Raw genomic sequence first — 18,681 nt, forward strand, 5'->3', positions numbered from 1 at the left:
AAATTAAAACAGACAATGGTCCTGCTTATGTCAGCACTAAGTTTAAACAATTCTGTGAAGCGCTCCATGTTAGCCATGCTACAGGCATTCCCTATAACCCACAGGGACAAGGAATAGTTGAGAGAGCCCACCAAACATTAAAAACTTGGCTCACTCGGCTTAAAGCCACTTCCTTCTCTTTTACCTCTCCCCGCGATCGCTTAAATCATGCGCTTTTTGTGACAAATTTTTTAACTTTGGATAATAATGGTCATTCCGCTGCTGACCGTCACTGGCACCCTTCCCCTAATACGGCTCCACCTATGGTGATGTGGCGAGACCCCCTCACCAACAGCTGGCATGGCCCAGATCCAGTACTTATCTGGGGCCGCGGCTCAGCCTGCATCCTGGATCAAAAGCAATCGGCACCCAGATGGCTGCCTGAAAGATTAGTTAAACAAGTTAATTCGTCAAACTCTTCTAATATTAACCCTACACCAGAGCCTACATCTGGCCCTGAGGATATTTTCCCCTTGTGTTTACAGGAATGAAAAGACCCGGCTGGACTCTACTGGGACTCATTACAGGACTCCTTGTTATTGTCGGTATTGTTGCCATTGTTGCTATTTGTGTATCTTATCTTCTCTCTATTCGCTCTTCCCCTACCACATTTCCTGAGGGCTCACTGATTAACCCCTCTGAAGGGCCCTAACAAAATGTCCCTCTTCCTTGCTCTCCTGATAATGGCAATCTACACCATCCATTGGGCTCCACCAGTCTTTGCAGGGTTTGACAACCCTCAGGCCATTCAAAAACTCCTTCAACAGCATAACCCTTGTACCTGCTCGGGGGGCATAACAGTATTACTCCCACAAACATCAACCTCCTATGGATCCCGAGTCCTCAATCGTAAGCCTCATTTTACACATGACTGTGGAGATAAAACTGCATATCGGGCTGCCACAGATTCCAAATGGCAGTGTACTCTCAAACCTAAACTAGACTCTTCCCGCCCTGAGGATCAATGCCCATCAGAATGCAATAGTACTATCCACTACTCTGTGCACTCCTCCTGTTATACTCAGTATCAAACCTGTAATGAGGGGAGTAAACATTTATTGTTTGCCACTATAACAGGAGATCATGGGGGAATATTTGGAGGAGACTTATCGTCTTCACGCCTCAGCTCTCCTCCCTGCCCCCCTAAGGGACAAGTGGCCTGCTGGTACCCTGCAGCCCCTGTGGGAGTGTCTGATGGTGGTGGCCCTCAGGACACACTTACCAGGTTAAAAACACAAAAGATGCTCGAAACCGCATTCGAAAGCCTTTATCCTTCTCTCCAATACCACCCTCTGGCTAACATCCGATCTCGAGGAATGGAAGGCTTAGATGCCAACACCGCCGATATCCTCACCGAGTCCCATAAATTACTTAATATCTCTAACCCCTCCCTTGCAAACAGCTGTTGGCTCTGTCTGCGCCAGGGACCCCCCCTTCCTCTTGCCGTATTTTTACCGCTTAATAGTACCTCTATGTTTAATGATTCCTCTAACGCTCAGCCTACACATCCCTTTCCTGTTCTTCCTTACCCAGCTGAAAACATCACTTGCCTTTATAAACCTCCCCTTAATAATTCCTTTGATATTGATGTAGGCCTCGCTCCCTTTTGTACAGATAATGAAACAATAGATTTCCCTCTTTACGCCCCCAATTCCACCGTATTTGTATGCAAGGATAATTTAGCCTATACTGTCCTACCAGCAAATTGGAGCGGTAGTTGCGCACATGCTACGCTTTTCCCCAATATTGAAATCATTTCGGGAGATACCCCTGTTCCCATCCCCTCCTTTGATTATATTGCGGGGCGACCGAAACGAGCTGTTCAATTTATTCCTTTAATAGCTACATTGGGAATCTCCTCAGCGATGGTTACAGGTTCAACAGGACTAGGAATTGCGGTCCACAAATATAGACAATTGTCCCAACAGCTTATTAATGATGTACAAACCCTATCCACCACATTCAGGACCTTCAGGATCAAATTGACTCCCTAGCGGAAGTCGTTCTCCAAAACCGTAGAGGCTTAGACTTGCTTACTGCCGAACAGGGAGGTATTTGTTTGGCTTTACAGGAAACATGCTGCTTCTACGCCAACAAGTCCGGCATTGTTCGTGATAAAATCAAAACACTTCAAGAAGACCTGGAACGTCGTCGACGTGCCCTGGCTGAAAACCCCTTCTGGACTGGATGGAATGGACTGCTTCCCTATTTGTTGCCACTTCTAGGCCCCTTTGCTGGAATACTTATTATACTATCTGTAGGTCCTTGTCTCTTCAATAGACTCGTAGCCTTCATCAAACAACAAGTAGACAATTTGGCAGCCAGGCCAATTCAAATACATTACCAGAGTCTAGCCATGCAAGATCCCATGGAAACTTATCATCCCCTCTCCGGCCAATAAAGTATAGCCAATAAGGTCACGGTCCTTTCAACAGCTAACCTTCCCCCGTTCATTGCTGTCCAGTCGGGAGCCCAGGAAGGGCCCCAGGCCTATCAATAAAATGAGCAGTAAGCCAATGACGGGCACCTTCCCGTACCCACACCCGCCTAAGACAGGAGTCCTTGGGGACTGGCAAGGATATCCAGCGACGGGTAAGAGGTGTTAGGGTTTCGGGTCGATTCCTAAGACAGGCACTGCTCGTTCGTCAAACTTGGCCTAAACCACAGCTATCCTTCTTAAATTGATAAAGAAGGGGGATATGTCAGGGACCATGCAGTAGGTGGCCTTACCTCTTGGTAATAGAAAAACCTGGCGTGTCAGATAAAATGTACTATAAGCCATGCGCCTGTAACCGCCCTGCCCCCCTCCCTAATCTTGTAGAAGCCATGCGCCTGTAACCGCCCTACCCCCCTTCCCTAATCTTGTAGCTTCCCGTAACAGGGCCCCTTCCCGTAATAGGGCCCCGCGGGTTTTTCTTGATTGCGTCAGCACTGCAGTAGCGAAGACAAGCCCTTCCTCTTTCCCATGCCTCAATGATATATAGTGAGCAGTTCAAAAAATAAAGTGGCAGCTTGATCAGCACTTGTCTTGCTGCCATCCTTGTGTCTCCTGCCCCTCTCATTTCTCCTTCTAGGTACTCGACCCCAGTTGCTGTCCCGCGGGTCGGGACAGTTCAAAATATCTCAAATTGTAACTGTCAGGACTCTGCACATTTTGGGTTGTTTATGCATGTACCTACCCAGAATGGTAATTTTCTTAGAATAATTGGTCACCGCTTCCCTAACATTGCTTCTTTCAAGAGAGACAAAACTAAATATGCTTCATAGATATTTTTAAAATGCTTCACTTTTCCAAACTGATAAACGCAGAGAGCAAATTTTACCAGTTTAGCCATTTTAGTGTCAATACCTGATTCACATTGTTGTGTAACGTCACCACTGTCCATCTCAAGAACTTTTTAAGGTGTTCTTTGAACAGTTAACACCACATTATTTCCTTCCAGTAACCCCTGGTAACTTCTTTTCTACTTTGTGACTTTACAAATTTGACTATGCTAGGTACTTCATTTAAACAGAATCATATATTTATTCTTTTGTGATTGACCTAATTTACTTAGCATAATGTCTTCAAAATTTATCCATGATATAGCATGAATGAGAACCGCATTCTTTTTTAAAAAACTGAATAATATTTCATTGTGGATATGTATTACATTTTGTTTACGCATTTAGCTGTCTGTACCATTTGTGTTACTTCCACTTTTTGGTTATTGTAAACAATACTGCAATGAACATCAGTGTGCAAATAACTATTGTGTGCAAATGTGTAGAAGTGGGATTTGTGGATCCTCTGGTATTTCTAGATCTACGTTTTGAAGAATCACCAAACTGTCTGCCATGGTGGCAGGATGTGAATACTGGGCTGCCCCTGAAACAGCATCATCATGACCTTGAGATGCAGCATATGCTGGACATAGATGTCTTCTCTTTAGGCCTGTTACACACACATAAGCTCATAACTGACTTCCTACCTAACAGTGCCATTTAACATCACTATTTAACATTACCAACCCTTGTTATCTCTTTCTTTCTTTGATAATAGCCACCCTAATGTCTTCATAAATAATTGTAAGTAAGTAGTTGCCAATAAATGTAACAGCAAACATTATCTACTGGGGTCGTAGATAATGAGGGCTCAGCAGAAAGGTTAATGAAATAAGCATAACCACAAGACAATGGTGGCTTGTGAAAAGCACAGGCTTTGTGAGTCAATTTCTGGTTCTTCTGTTTACCAGCTAAGCAATCCAGGGTGAAATCAGTATTTTTCCACTTCCACATCTGTAACATGAGTTTAACAATATCAGTGCATAATGTTATTTTGACAAACAAAATGTCAATAAAAGTGCTTCTGAAATCAGACCTGTTAGCAGTGTGATTATTCCGATTTTAACAAATCATATGTCAGAGGCTGTCCTTAAACACCACACACCAGCCCTCCCAGACAGACAACTAAGGTAACAACACTGAATTTCCATTTCTGTAGGAATGTCAGAGGACACTGGCAGGGAGCCAAGTGTCTGGGATCTGCATTCTGAGTTTTCCTTTTAGAAGCAATGACCTTGCATCAGGCACTTCACTTATGTGAGTTTTTGTTTTCTTCACCTGAAAAATAGCAAACAAGATAACCACCTCCACACATGGGGTTGAGTAGTAAATGAGATAATTTCTGGACAAAAGCTTCAATGACCTGCAATAAATAAGAGCCAAATGTGACACCAAGCCTCTGCTCTCTGCAGGGTGAAAATAGATGTCAATTGTTCAATCACAGAAGCTAATCCAGGCTTTCATGCAAACCAAACACATGGTCTCCTTCTCCCTACCTGACACAAAGTATCAGTGAGATAATGCATGTGTATAATTCCCTTGAAAGTGCCTTGGAAAGTATAAAGGACTATAAAATGTAGGTTGTCATTACAATTCTTATTAGGAGGCTGAGTCAATGCTATTAAAATCCGACAGCAGGCAGGGTAGGAAAGGCAGGCAGATTTCCAAACAGATAATAACTTTTATCAGCATCAGACTGAATCCAAAGCATGTGGGCCCTTCTGATCAGCAACGAAAATAACTGCAATTAATTTGACAGCCAAGCAAAGCCATGAATTAATGGGAAGTCATTCTCCGGGGAAAATTTTCCCCTTGAATTAAAAAAAAAAGTCTGAAATAATTAAGCAGACATGTTGGTAAAGCTGATTCAGAAAGCTGGCATCAGGGCAAACTTGATTTGTGAATAAACCATGGTCATCTTCTGAAACACAAGTATCTGACAACATCAGAGTCCAGCCAGAGACCAAGAGAATTAATACACTTGGGAGGTCATTAAAGGATGTCATATCAACCAATCACAGTGTTAGATGTAAAACTGGAAATCAGAGGTGAAATGACAAGTCGTAGGTCACCCAGCTAGCAGGAAGTGAGGTAGGCCTAGAACACACATTCCCCCCTCCCGTCACACCAAAAAGAATAATAAACTCCAATTCAGAAGACACTGGTTTAAAGCCAGACTCTCCAAGTACAGTCTCAGTGAAAGGTCATTGTTTCCAGGTTCTAGTCAAACCTCATCGTTTTTTAAAATATTTATTTTTTTTAAGAATTTATTTATTTGAGGGGTAGAGTTAAAATCAGAGAGAGGGAGAGACAGACAGAAAGATCTTCCATCCACAGGTTCACTCCCCAAATGGACACAAAGGCCAGAACTGTGCCAATCCAAAGCCAGGAGCCAGGAGTTTCTACTGGGTCTCCAACGTGAGTGCAGGGGCCCAAGGTCTTGGATCATCTTCCACTGCTTTCCTAGGATGGGAAGTGGAGCAGCCAGGACACGAACTGGTGCCTATATGGGATGCTAGCACCACAGGCAGAGGCTTAGCCTACTGTGCCACTACATCATCCCCTAAAAATTTTTTTTATTTAAAAGAAAGAGTTACACACACACACACACAGAGAGAGAGAGAGGGAGAGAGAGAGAGAGAGAGAGAGAGAGAGAGAGAAATTCTCCATCTGCTGGTTCTCTCCCCAAATGGCCATAGCAGCCGGCTGGGCCAGGCCAAAGCCAAGAGCCAGGAACTCCATCCAGGCCTTCCATCTGGGTGGCAGGAACCGAAGTAGTTGGGTCTTCCACTGCTTTCCCAAGCACATTAGCAGGTAGCAGGATCAGAAGTAGAGCAGCCACAACTCAAACCAATGCTCTGATATGGAACACCAGCATTGCAGGTGGGGTTTAACCACTGTGCCACAATGTTAGCCCCAAGTGTCATCATCTTAAAAGTGAGTATAAGCACTCCTGTGCACTTCTGTTTTTTTGCACATCTGTTCTAAAATTGCTTGGTCGAAGTCTTAGTTGCCAATCTGCATAATTTGCTCATTAGCTGGCCATCCCTGGAATCCAAATATTACATATGGTCATATTTCTTAAAGTGGAATATGCAATCCAATGACCCAAGAAGCTTGTTGAAATTGATATCCTGATTCACATATTGGTGGTGTTGGTTCTTAAAGTTCTGCATTTCTAACAAGCTCCCATATGAAACTGGTGATGTTGGCACATGGGTCACCCTTTGGGGATCAATGACAGATAATGTGGAGATCATCTCTCACAGAGAGCTCTGGGATATTTGTTATCTTGATAATGTCCACTGGCATCTTGGAAACAAACCGTGCTATAATTCAAGCCCACATAAAGACAAATGTTGAAATAGATTAAGATGACTTTCTTTTTACAAGAACATTCTAGGTGCTCAATTTCCATAACAGTGGGCATTGTACTACACATGGCAGGATCATTGTAAGGAAAAATAACTGGAACAAAACTTTACCTTAACTTTACTTCTGATGACAGGTAATTGTCTTAAGGCACTGAGATCATCATTTATGAGGTGTACCTTGTCATGAACAGTGGACAGCTTCCCAACCATCCAGGGCTCCTCTGATATCTTGGGGCAAAAAAAGTGTGTAGATCCATCTCTGTGCTTCTTATAGTTCATTCAGCTGAATTTCAGAATCTACCTCTTCCCAAAATGAAAAGAGAAGTCATCATTGAGTTTATAATGCTGCTGTTCCCACTGTTGCTGCTGCTAATAATAATGGTGATAGCAATCATGAGTTAAGTTTTCAAAACACATGAAGCACTCTGAGACACATAATGGTGCAGTTTTACACACTTTACTGTACACAGTTCACTACTATTATTAGCTGATTTTATTAACCAAGCTGCTCAACTGATAATGGAGACGTCAGGAATTAAATGTGGTTCATCTGAGCCCATAGTCCACACACCTAATATTGCAATCGAAGATGAAGTTCAAATTCCTTTCATTAAGGTTTTCTACAATATCATCTCCATATCACAGTCAAATACAGTGTGCTTGTTTGTCTTGTAAAAATGCAGTCATTTTCCTCACATGCTTCACTTTTGTTCTCTAGTATTTGACTCACATTTCAGAAAGTATTATGTTTGCATATTTATCGACCCATTGATCTTAGAAGCTGTGGGTCAGACCCACTGTGTCTCCATATTGCCAAGGCCTAGCACTTATTAACTGTTGAGTAAACAGCCATGGGATGAGCTGCACTGCCTTGTAGAGATGAGAAACAGAGGCCCATATCACCCCAGGAGATCACCCAGCATGGAGGAGGTTCAGGGCTCAAACCTGACTGTATGACCCCCTATTGTTCACCTATGCTCTGATGCAAACATGGATCTAAATACTATTCTCACAGTTTTAAAAATTCATACTGAAAGAATATAAGAATACAAATTCAGCCTATCATGAATGCAGAAGTTACCACTCAGAGAATCCAAAGGGGAGTATTTGAGAGAGATTACATTTTGACAACATATTTAAAAACCTTCTGACCTTATTCAAGTGGAATAAATGACAGGAACTTTACCAGAAGATGCTCAGAAAAGCCAGAGCCAAGTCTCTTGTGAATAGACCCTTTGAGCCTTCTTTCATTTCCATTCCCAGCCATTATTTGGGACCTAAATTGCTAAAGGGCAATTGTTTCCTTTTAAAGTGTTTCTGAATCAGTGAGGCCATTATCTGCGGCATAAAGTACAGGATATAAAACTCACATTCCAAGTGTCATTTGGGATTCATACACGCTATAGAATCATCACAAAAAATAATAATTGGGTTTGGTGAACATTTTCTCTTTGGTATAGAATCATGTCTTTGGAAAGAAGTACTTTCTACACATTTATTCATCATTCAATTATCCATTCAAAGACCAAAAATATATATTCATTCACTCAACACATTCATTCAAAATATGTCTGTTGAGCTTCTTTTGTACAAGGCACGAAGTATTGGGTGGGGAATAGAATGGTGATTGAAATAGATGAGGTACTTGTCCCCTCTGTGTTTCTGGAATATGGCCTGGGAACGTAAGATTATGTTCTTGCTCTTGTGGATGGAAATAAACAGTTTCTATAAAAAGGTTCATCCAGGGCAGGATATGAGGGATCTATGCCCTGGAGACCCAAGTCCAATAACTTTTAATGAGTCCTGAGAAATGCTGCAAAGTGTTTAAATTCTTGTGAGAATTTATGAATTCCATGGCAGTAAACTATCATTTATCATTTTTTAGTGAACATGCGTTGGCTTGGCCAAAAAAAGTGGGCTTTAGGTAAGTGAAAGTGAGCTGCTGGAGATGACTGTTTTTAAAGCAAGGTTGGTTACAAACACTTTAAGAGACAGCATACACTGAAAAGAAGGATGCTGGCAAACTTTAAGAAGGACATGTCTGGGAATATAGGTGTAGAATGTATAAAGAACAAAAGGTTGTGCAAGATTGCTCAAGCCGGTTACCATGACACATGCTATGTGTACATCATCCATGTGAAATTGACCTAGTGGTTACTGACAGCTCTGCCCATGATACTCCTCAGATGGGTCTTAGTAGACGTTTCTCTTAAATGCTTTGCAAGCTGTTTAGGGGAAGTTCTCACTCTCAAAGAACCCACAAACTACTCATTCATTCTTTTATTAATTCCACAAGTGCACACTAAGAATCTACATATATTTCAGCTCCCACAGGCTTGTAACTGTGAATGGTAGGTTTGAATAACAAGGAGAAAATGTGCTGGATTGACAGGCACATTCCTTTGTACATCTACGTTTCACTTCCACTGCATTTTTACCAACGCAGTTTTTTATAAGGAATTCAGCAAGACTTAATTGTGTTCTGAGCATGATCAAACATGAAAGGAAGAAAACTGGATGAGAATACAGACCTGTCACCCTATGTCAAGTCTTCCTCTTTTCCACTACATCATGTAAGTCAGCACATGACATCTTTTCATATTTTCAGTACATAATTAATAGGATCATGATAGTCATCCTTTAATTCACTAAATGTTTACTATTTAATATATAAGAACCATTTTAAGACATATCAGAAAGAATGCATGGTTCTTTTCTTCAAGTGCTAGTATACCTGACAGGAACTTGCATTTTGATGTGACAACTCTGAAACCCTCAATAGGTATTGCTGATTATAGGAGCTTGGATTTCTACCTAACCTAAAAACATCCTCTTTTTGTCTTTTGAATGCATCTGATTTCTCCACCTAGGTGTGATTCACTCATGTAGTATTCTTCTCTCATAACTTCTAGCAACTATCTCTGGTCTGGATCCCAGGATCTTAGGATGATTGCATCTCCTATTGTTTCAGCAACAGTAATAAGACAAACTGCAATGAGATTCTCTTGTTTTTCTAGCATATTTTTCCTGCTAGGATTATATAAAGGTGAGAAAGGCATAATGTTGAGGTAAAGCAGGTTGTGGACATGATAAATCAAACTTAATGAGGAGTGATGTGAGAAGTCGTCAAGGTTGCTCTTATTCTAAATTACGCTTGCCAAAATACCAAATCTGAGAATGAAGACATAATGTAGTATTCTGCCAATACAGCATAGGAGCCTCCATTACACCCTCTCTAAGGCAAGCATGCAGTGGGCCTGGCTTATGCTCTGTTTTATACTTTTATCACATCTTATTGCTCTGACTGATGTAGCGTAGTAGCTATCTATACAGAAGGGTATCCTGATTCGCATCATCATGTGAGTCCTGACAAGAGTCTGGTGAACATGCCTCACATTCCACACCAAAGAATAAAAAAAAAAAATAGTCCTTTCTGAGTTTGTTAGTCTCAAGGTTACAGATTATAACCTGAGGTTATGGGTCTAAAATTGCTGAGTAATGCTCCCCTCTCTTGTGCTTTGAGGGCAAAGTCCGTGGCTGATTTTACAGGGTTCTCACAGGTACCCAGTGGGAGGGAAACCCAGATGTCCGGAGGAGTAAGCTGCTTCCCTCAGTGGAACTGGCTGTCTTGTTCATGCTTTCACTCTTTCCAGTCCCTCCACCTCAGTACCCTGAGATCTCTACCTAAAGCACATCACTTAAACACAAGCTCTTGTCTCAGGTTCTATTTTAGGATAATCCAAGTTAAGACAACATGCAAAAATTTGGGGGATCTTTTAACATGTGTATGTACAACTGTTAATTTTATGTGTTGACTTGACTGTATGAGGGATACCCAGAAGAATGATAAAGAAGTGCTTGTTATTTTGTTTACGAGGGTGTTATTGTAGGAGACTAGTATTTCAATCAGTGGACTGAGTAAATATCAACCTTGAAGGCTGGCTTGACTAGAACCAAAAGGTTAAGGAAAGACAAATTCTCTCTTGTTGAGCGGTGACGTCTATCTTCTCCTGCTCTCAGAGAGAGCCTGGTTCTCAGGCATCTGGACTCCAGGTCTTTACACCAAGCAATGTCCCCCTCCACCTAACTCTCAGAACTTTGGCTTTGGACTGAGCATTTCATCTTTGGTTTCTCTGATACTCAGGTCTTCAGGCTTGGGCTGAATTACAGCACTAGCTTTTCTCTTCTTCAGTTTGCAGATGCTATAGCATGGGTCACTCAATATCATACGACCCCATCCCATAATAAATCTCTTTATACATTTCTCTCCTTCTCTATCTTTTCCTATCAGTTCTATTTCTCTGGAGAGCCCTAACACAATATGCGATATGGTAAAGGGTAAGGAAATTATTCCTAGACTAAAACATGTAGAAACACATTCAGTGTGCTGAGTATATTCCAATCAGGGGATGCGCAAAGCTTTTGTTTCAAAGAGATACATGGGGATAGGAGATTAAACAATTCAATACAAGGCGTGAATTTCAGACCTTCTACATAAAAGCAAAGCCACAAAATATGACAACTTCAGAGAACACACTAAAATTAAATACTTATAGATTTTTTCAGATCAAAGATTCGAAAGAAAATACATTTAATTATATTTGCCCTGGCTCTTTTCAGGGAAAAAAAAAAAAAAAACACTCTTTAGAAATCCCCAAATGAAGAATTTAAAGAAGTTCTAGACTCACAGAACATAGGTCTTTCAAAATCATAGATCACCCCTAAAATCTTGTGATTCTAACCTTTAACCCCTCTTTCCATTTTGTATGCTGATTTTTCCAGTGTTTTCGCAATCAAGTTAAGTCCCATACATTCTACATATTTTAAAAGCTGTATTATAGGATTCAGGTGTGACTTTGTAGAATGTCAGTCATGAAAGTCTTTTGAGTGATGTGATTGAACCAGTGGACATTTCTTACAACAATACTAAATAGACTGTTTTGTTTGCTCCTAGAGGATTCTATTGATCTTTTATTATGATTTGATTTGCCAGAACAATGCTCCACAGACTGGAAAATATATTAAATAAATAAAAAGCAATATACTTGAAATTACTATAAGAGTAGATTCTCACTAGCTCCCAATGCAATCCGTATTGATTTTCTTTTAAAATCAGAGGCTTAGAAAGGAAGGTAATAACCATCTTGTTTCATATACAGGTTGAAATATTGTAACTTGTTCTGAAACTCCAAGGAAAGGCATTATCTACATATATTTTCACAAATAGAGTGCTTCCTTCGCCTGAGCAATACTGCAGCATCTTTCTCATTTTCATCAAATTGGTGAGTGTGACTAAAATTTGGAGACAAGCATGGAAAGCCCCAATTCTATAGCATGAATTCCACTCTGGACAACCTATTTTACCCTGGCATTCTCTGTCCAAAGTCCCTACTGACAGGTGCATTAAAATGCCTTCCAGTTGAGGGTTAATTGGTGCTTTCCACCAGAGGTGCATAAGCAGCCAGAGGACTGAGATTACGTTTGTGTCTGTTGTTCTTAATTTACTCCCTGTAGTTCTTCACCTGGTTTCACTCTTGGACTCCCGACTTTAAAATTGCCTTCTAGAATAGAAGCTGTTGCCATTTGAAAAACTGAATTGCCTTGAACAACTTACTATACACCCTGACACTGTTTCTTATAGCTTAGACAAAGTTAAAATAACACCAATTTTACGCCACTCAGACTTGTTTGATGGTCTGATATCTCTTCCCTTAGTGTGAAAATTTTATCTGTGCTTGAAAGGAATGCTCTATTTATGGGATAAAGATTGCTCAGATCATCCCTATTTTTACCATTGTATTCATTCCTCAAGCAAAGGATATTTAACTCCTACATATTAGGTGGATTTAATTTCAACTTAATTATATTGATTTTAATAATTGATTTATCTTTCCAATGAGTGGTAACATATTTATAATCACCATATACTAAAAGCTTTATCTTAACATTGAATTTTTCCTTGGAGTTTATTTTGCTGGTTTTAGTACAGTTTGTGTGTGTTTTCTGTTGTTGGTGTTTTCCTAATGCATATTTTCTCACCTTTTTAATTATAGTGATTTTGAACATTTGCATACTTGTAGATACTATGTAATTAAATAATCCAAAGTTTATTCTTTAGTGTCAAGTCTCTTTCATTCTTACTGTCCAGGTTGGCAATTGTGAATATATTTTCATTTATTTTATCATCTTATTTTATGCTTTAAATAGATCTTTTTTATTTTTTTATCGCTTCCTGTTTTAAGTGTTTTTTTTTATTCTGTATCCTCTGTTCATTCAAGATTATAGGCTTTATATCTTCTCTTAGATGCATGAAATATTAACATCTGCACTAAAAAGATTCTAATAAAAACTCATTTTGCCTCTTGAAAATTATAAGGACCGGGGCTTGCGCTCTGGTGGTAAAGCCACCACTTGCAGTGCCAGCATCTCATACAGGTTCCAGTTCAAGTCCTGGCTGTTCCACTAGCAATCCAGCTCTTTGCTATGACCTGAGACAGCAGTAGAACATAGCCCAAGGACTGCACTCACGTGGGGGACCTGGAAGAAGCTCCTGGCTCCTGGCTTCAGAACAGCTCCTGCCATTGCAGCCATCTGGGGAGCGAACCAGCAGATGGAAGACCTCTCTCTCTCTGCCTCTGCTTCCCTGTGACTGCCTTTCAAATAAATAAGTATATCTTAAAAAAAAGAAAATTATAAAGACTCCAAATACATAAAGTCTTAGCATTCCCTTCCCCTCTTGCTTGTTATTATGTTCTGTATTTCACTTCTCATCGTTTTCTGCCATAAAGTTCATCTTTAATAGTTCTATTATTGTCTTATACAAATATTTCTGCTTCAGTAGACCCTTTTGCCTATTTCTTTGCACAAAGTACTTTGTTGCATTTTAATCTTTTCTTCAAGGTTTAATTTCTTTCTATTTGAGATTTTTGTTGTTTATCTATTCTAAATATTAATCCTTTGTTGGATAAGTAGCTTACATTTTTCACATTCTGTCAACTGTCTCTTCAGGCTATTGATTGTTTCCTTTGGTGCGCAGAAGCTTCTGAGTTCGATATAAAATATCATTTGTTTAGTTTTCCTTTTGTTTTTGTTTATGTTGTTTTGTTGTCTTATCCAATAAGTTATTACCTACACCAATGTCTCAAAGTTTTTCTCCTATGTTTTTTTCTATAATTTCATAAGCCCACCTAAGTGAGGATCTATTGCTGACAAGCTCAGGCAGTAAGACATACTAGTTAAGATTGTACTCATCAAAGGAAAACCGAATTTAAAACTTAACTCTTGAGTTACAAAATTTGTTGTTACCTCCCCCAGGGTTTTCATTTTTCAAATGGGAACCTTATTGATATCAACCTTATAGAGTTCTGGGAAGAATTAAATATGTTATACTTTTAGATACTTAAAATAATTTCTAGTACAAATCAAGTTCCAAAGATTATTTTAAATGATATTGGGAGAGTGATTATCCAATAAGTGGTCAAAAATGTTGATTTTTCTGGAATAAAAAGATTATGATTTAAAATAAAAAGCAGCACTTGATCACTGATCTTGGCCACACACCCAAGCTCTTTGACTCCTCGGTTTTGTCATCTGCTTGTTAGTGCAGAATAGAGCCCGTTTCTTCTGAAGAGCCTCCAGTGGCCACAAGTGGCTGGTTTGTCTCCTTGGGGCTCCTAGAACATCCCCATTGCTCTCTGGTAGCATTTATCACACAGCTCTGAAATGATCTCTTCTTGCTTGACTTTCCAATTAGTTCTTTCGGGAAAGCACTGCTCACTGTGGCAAGACAATTTCTATGCCTCTGCTGCATTAACTCATCCCCTTTGCTGACTCCTAAGAGAGGAAGAATTGCCAGTTAGAGCCCAGTGCTTTTATCAGATCATGTTTTAGAAGGAAGGGCTATTATCTTATTAATTTCAGGAACCTTATAAGTCACATTCTTTCCTTCTTCCTGAAATCCAGGACCTGCTTGATAAAATGTGTTTCGTAGTGAATGATGTATGAATGTGTTCTGTTGCCTTTGAAGGGTTGGACAAATGTTAATTATACATAAAACAATAAATATCAGGCATTTATGGTACTAGATTTGCTTCACAGCCCTTTACAAGTCTTCATGTTTAATTTTCCTATTTAATCCATTCTAGTGTCCTTCCCTACCCAGGGAAATCATCCCTCAATCACTTGCCTTTAGACATTATCAAAAGCTGTTATCACATCAAACAGTAGACAAGTCTGCCTGTATCTGTACCAGGAGCAGCCCCCTTGGGGCCACTGATCATGTATCAGCAGTTGTCATGTTTCTGTTATCTTCCTTCATCAGATAATTGCCCTTCTCATAGGAGTATCCCTTCTAACTGGTCCTGCTTGCTGTTTGGATCATGCAGAGTGTAAAGTCAACAAATCATTATGGACTTGACTAGAAAAAGATCTTATAGCCAAAGGCCAGTCCTGTTAACCTATGTCAATCACTATTATCTTAAAAAATATTTTTGCATTATCTATAAATGGCAATTCTAATAAATTCATATTCAAAAAGATACAGAGGGAAATGGAAAATCAAAGAGGAAGATGGAAGAGAGAGAGGATGAAAAATCATATCTTATAAAATAATCATGATAAATCAGTCATCTTGCAGAATCTATAGATCATTTAATCTTTCACAAATATAAAATATAGTCAATAGGAACTAGAGTCAGCTTGCATTCAGATTCTGATTTCATTCATTCACCAAATTTTCATTAGTCCACATTACAAATAGACTCTGTGATAGATATTGCCAATACCAATATAAAAAAGATACTGTCCCACCCTCAAAGTGCCAGTATTTTATAGAGTGTAAAAAGAAATGAAGAAGCATGAGACGGAATATAGGATGTAGCAAAATCTCAGTAATCAGACATTTCAGAGATGTGCTCTGGAGAACCTATCCAGGTTCTGCATTTAACTTCTCAGTGAAACAACCTCCATTAATCCAGCTCTGTTTACAGAATGGGCCTCTCTGTCTCCTGGTTTCCCAGTCTGTCACTATCTGATTCTCAGAAGAGTTATTTTTCCTCCCTTGTATCCCTACCCCTGCTCACGCTCAGTAGTAATTTGATCAATAGTTTCTGTTCTAAGTAACTATTCCTTCTGGTCCCTTCCCTCCAGCTGATTGTCTCATTCATATCTTTATTTTCTCTCACCAATTCTCACTTAATGACTTCCGACTGCTCTCCTTGCTTTCTCCCCCCCGCCCCCTTTCCATTCCCCATACTATATAACATACACACCTTGCAACAGGGCATTTAGCTTACACATTCTAGCAATATATCTGCTTAGACACCATAATAGGGACATATAGATGTTAGTTGAGTGAATGAATGAATGGCTATATTGAATCTTAGAATAGAAAAATACTGCATAGAATAGAATTTAAACAACTTGACCACAATAAGATGATTTCTTAGGAGGGAGAACAGAGATTTATTCCAAGACCTTATCAAATTTCAAGATTTTGCTATTTTACCATTCCATGTTCAATATCCAGAACATTAGAGATAAGATGTTTCCAAATTCCATAATATGAAGAATTTTTAAATTACGCCTTATAATTAAAACAAAATATTTTTCTGGGGCAAGTGTTTGGCACAGCAGACAAGAGGCTGTTTGGAACACCTACATCCCATTACAGAGCTTCTTGCTAATGTATCAAGGAAGGCAGTAGATTCTGATGGCTCAAGCAGTTGGATCCCTGACACCCATGTAGGAGACCTGGATTAACTTCTAAGTTCTGGCATTGATCTGACATAGCCTGGCTACAGTGAGCATTTGTGGGGAGTGAATCAGTTTATGGAATATCTGTCTGACTCTGTCTTTCTGCCTTTCAAATAAATTAAAATAAAAATCTAGTAGAGTGGAAACTATCCACTAAAATACTGTAGCCATTTTGATAAATGTGAACTACCTTTTCAAATCACCAGATTGAATGTTAATAGATAAAGCGATAAGAGACAAGGCTGAGCGAGAATGTAAAGAAGTCAACAAGCCGGCTTCGAGGCTCACTAGGCTAATCATCCGCCTAGCAGCGCCAGCACACCGGGTTCTAGTCCCGGTCGGGGCACCGATTCTGTCCCGGTTGCCCCTCTTCCAGGCCAGCTCTCTGCTGTGGCCCGGGAGTGCAGTGGAGGATGGCCCAAGTGCTTGGGCCCTGCACCCCATGGGAGACCAGGAGAAGCACCTGGCTCCTGCCATCGGATCAGCGCTGTGCACCGGCCGCAGCGCGCCTACCGCGGTGGCCATTGGAGGGTGAACCAACGGCAAAAGGAAGACCTTTCTCTCTGTCTCTCTCTCTCACTGTCCACTCTGCCTGTCAAAAATACAACAACAACAACAACAACAACAACAAAAAGTCAACACAGTGTTAGGTTGCTGGTAAAATTAGGACTTGCTAGAATTTACTTGAAAGATAATGTAGTGGATCATCTAAAGTTAACAATGATGATACCTTAAATGTCCTCAGCCCTATAGATGTAAAAGTTACAACTTATAAAAGTTACACACATAGATCTTTACCTCAGCATTGTGTAGAATGAGAAGCAAAGCAGGGATAACCGAAATGTCCGCAGTAGGAAATTGGATGAGTAAGCTGTTACAGCTATTCTATGGAATAGTGTGTCTGTATTGAAAAGAATGAGCTAGACACACTGACCTTGGAAAATGTCCATGAAACACTTTTAAACAGCATAGCAGTTTATTATTGTATAAGGAATGCTTTTTTAAAAGAAAAACAATCAAAACCTTATATCTATATGCACAGTATCTCAGCAGACTGAATGCACAATCTGTTATTATGTATTGGCTTAGACAACACACTGCTCTAGGAACTGTAATTACAACAGTAAACAAAACAGACAAAAATGCCTGCCTTCAAGTATTTTGCATTCCATGTAATATATGCTCAATGTTCTAAGTGCATAAAGTATGGAGTGACACACACACAAAAAGAAATTAACGTAGTTAGCTCACAGAAGTAGATTTGCCCATTAGGAATAACCAATGTAATTTCAAAAATCTAATCAAACACATTTAAAAGAGGTGAGTTTTTAATAGGCAACAGGCTACCAAGGATTCTTTTATATGTCCTGGCAATGTCTGGGACCAGAACTTTCATTGATCTGGTCCCTGGTGACTCTGGAAAAGGATCAGTCCATATCACTCATTCCTACTTCCTACATTGTAAATGAGAGAATTAGATTCTACAGCCTGACCTACTCTTAATTTAGAGCAGAATCACCATAAATCCACAAAGGACTGAGTTCAGTCTCCCAGCTGTGATGCTGCTGCGTGGCGACTGCAGAGCTGGGACACTTGACTGCCCTTTATGGATAGTCCATTCTGTCATTCCTTCCTCACTCGACAATGGTTCTAGCTCAGGCCTTTTTCAGGTTTCTCTTCACTCAAGACCTGCATTGCCTGAAAGCCCAGAACTCTTCAAAAGTGCCACATATCAGCCTAACAAGCCAAGACTGCAGGTATTTGTAGGATGCCAGCATTGTGAAGGCTAAATACACTAATGTTCAGATAGTTCTCAACACAATCTTTTACTGGCTTTTTACCTGCCTGGTTGGGGTTGGGATAGTGGTAAAGATGAAATGCATTTCTATCCTTCTGTGAGGGCTGCAGTAGTTCTGAATATTCTGCAAGTGTTGGGTCATCACAATCACTCTGGCTGAATTGATGAGAGAACAGACATTCTGGCATCAGCCTTGGGAGAAGGATACGGGAAATTCTGGGAACTAGGGATGCTGATAGCTTCTAACTGTTTTTTATTACACCATCATTCCTTCTCTTAACTCACATATTCTTTTTCACGCCAGGTTTATTAAGGCATAGTTAGTCAATAAAAATTATATAGGGGGTACAATGTGATGTTTTATAAATACATACATTACGGAATAATGATCAC

This window comes from Lepus europaeus, chromosome 4, assembly GCF_033115175.1.
Source record: "Lepus europaeus isolate LE1 chromosome 4, mLepTim1.pri, whole genome shotgun sequence".
Classification (NCBI taxonomy): domain Eukaryota; kingdom Metazoa; phylum Chordata; class Mammalia; order Lagomorpha; family Leporidae; genus Lepus; species Lepus europaeus.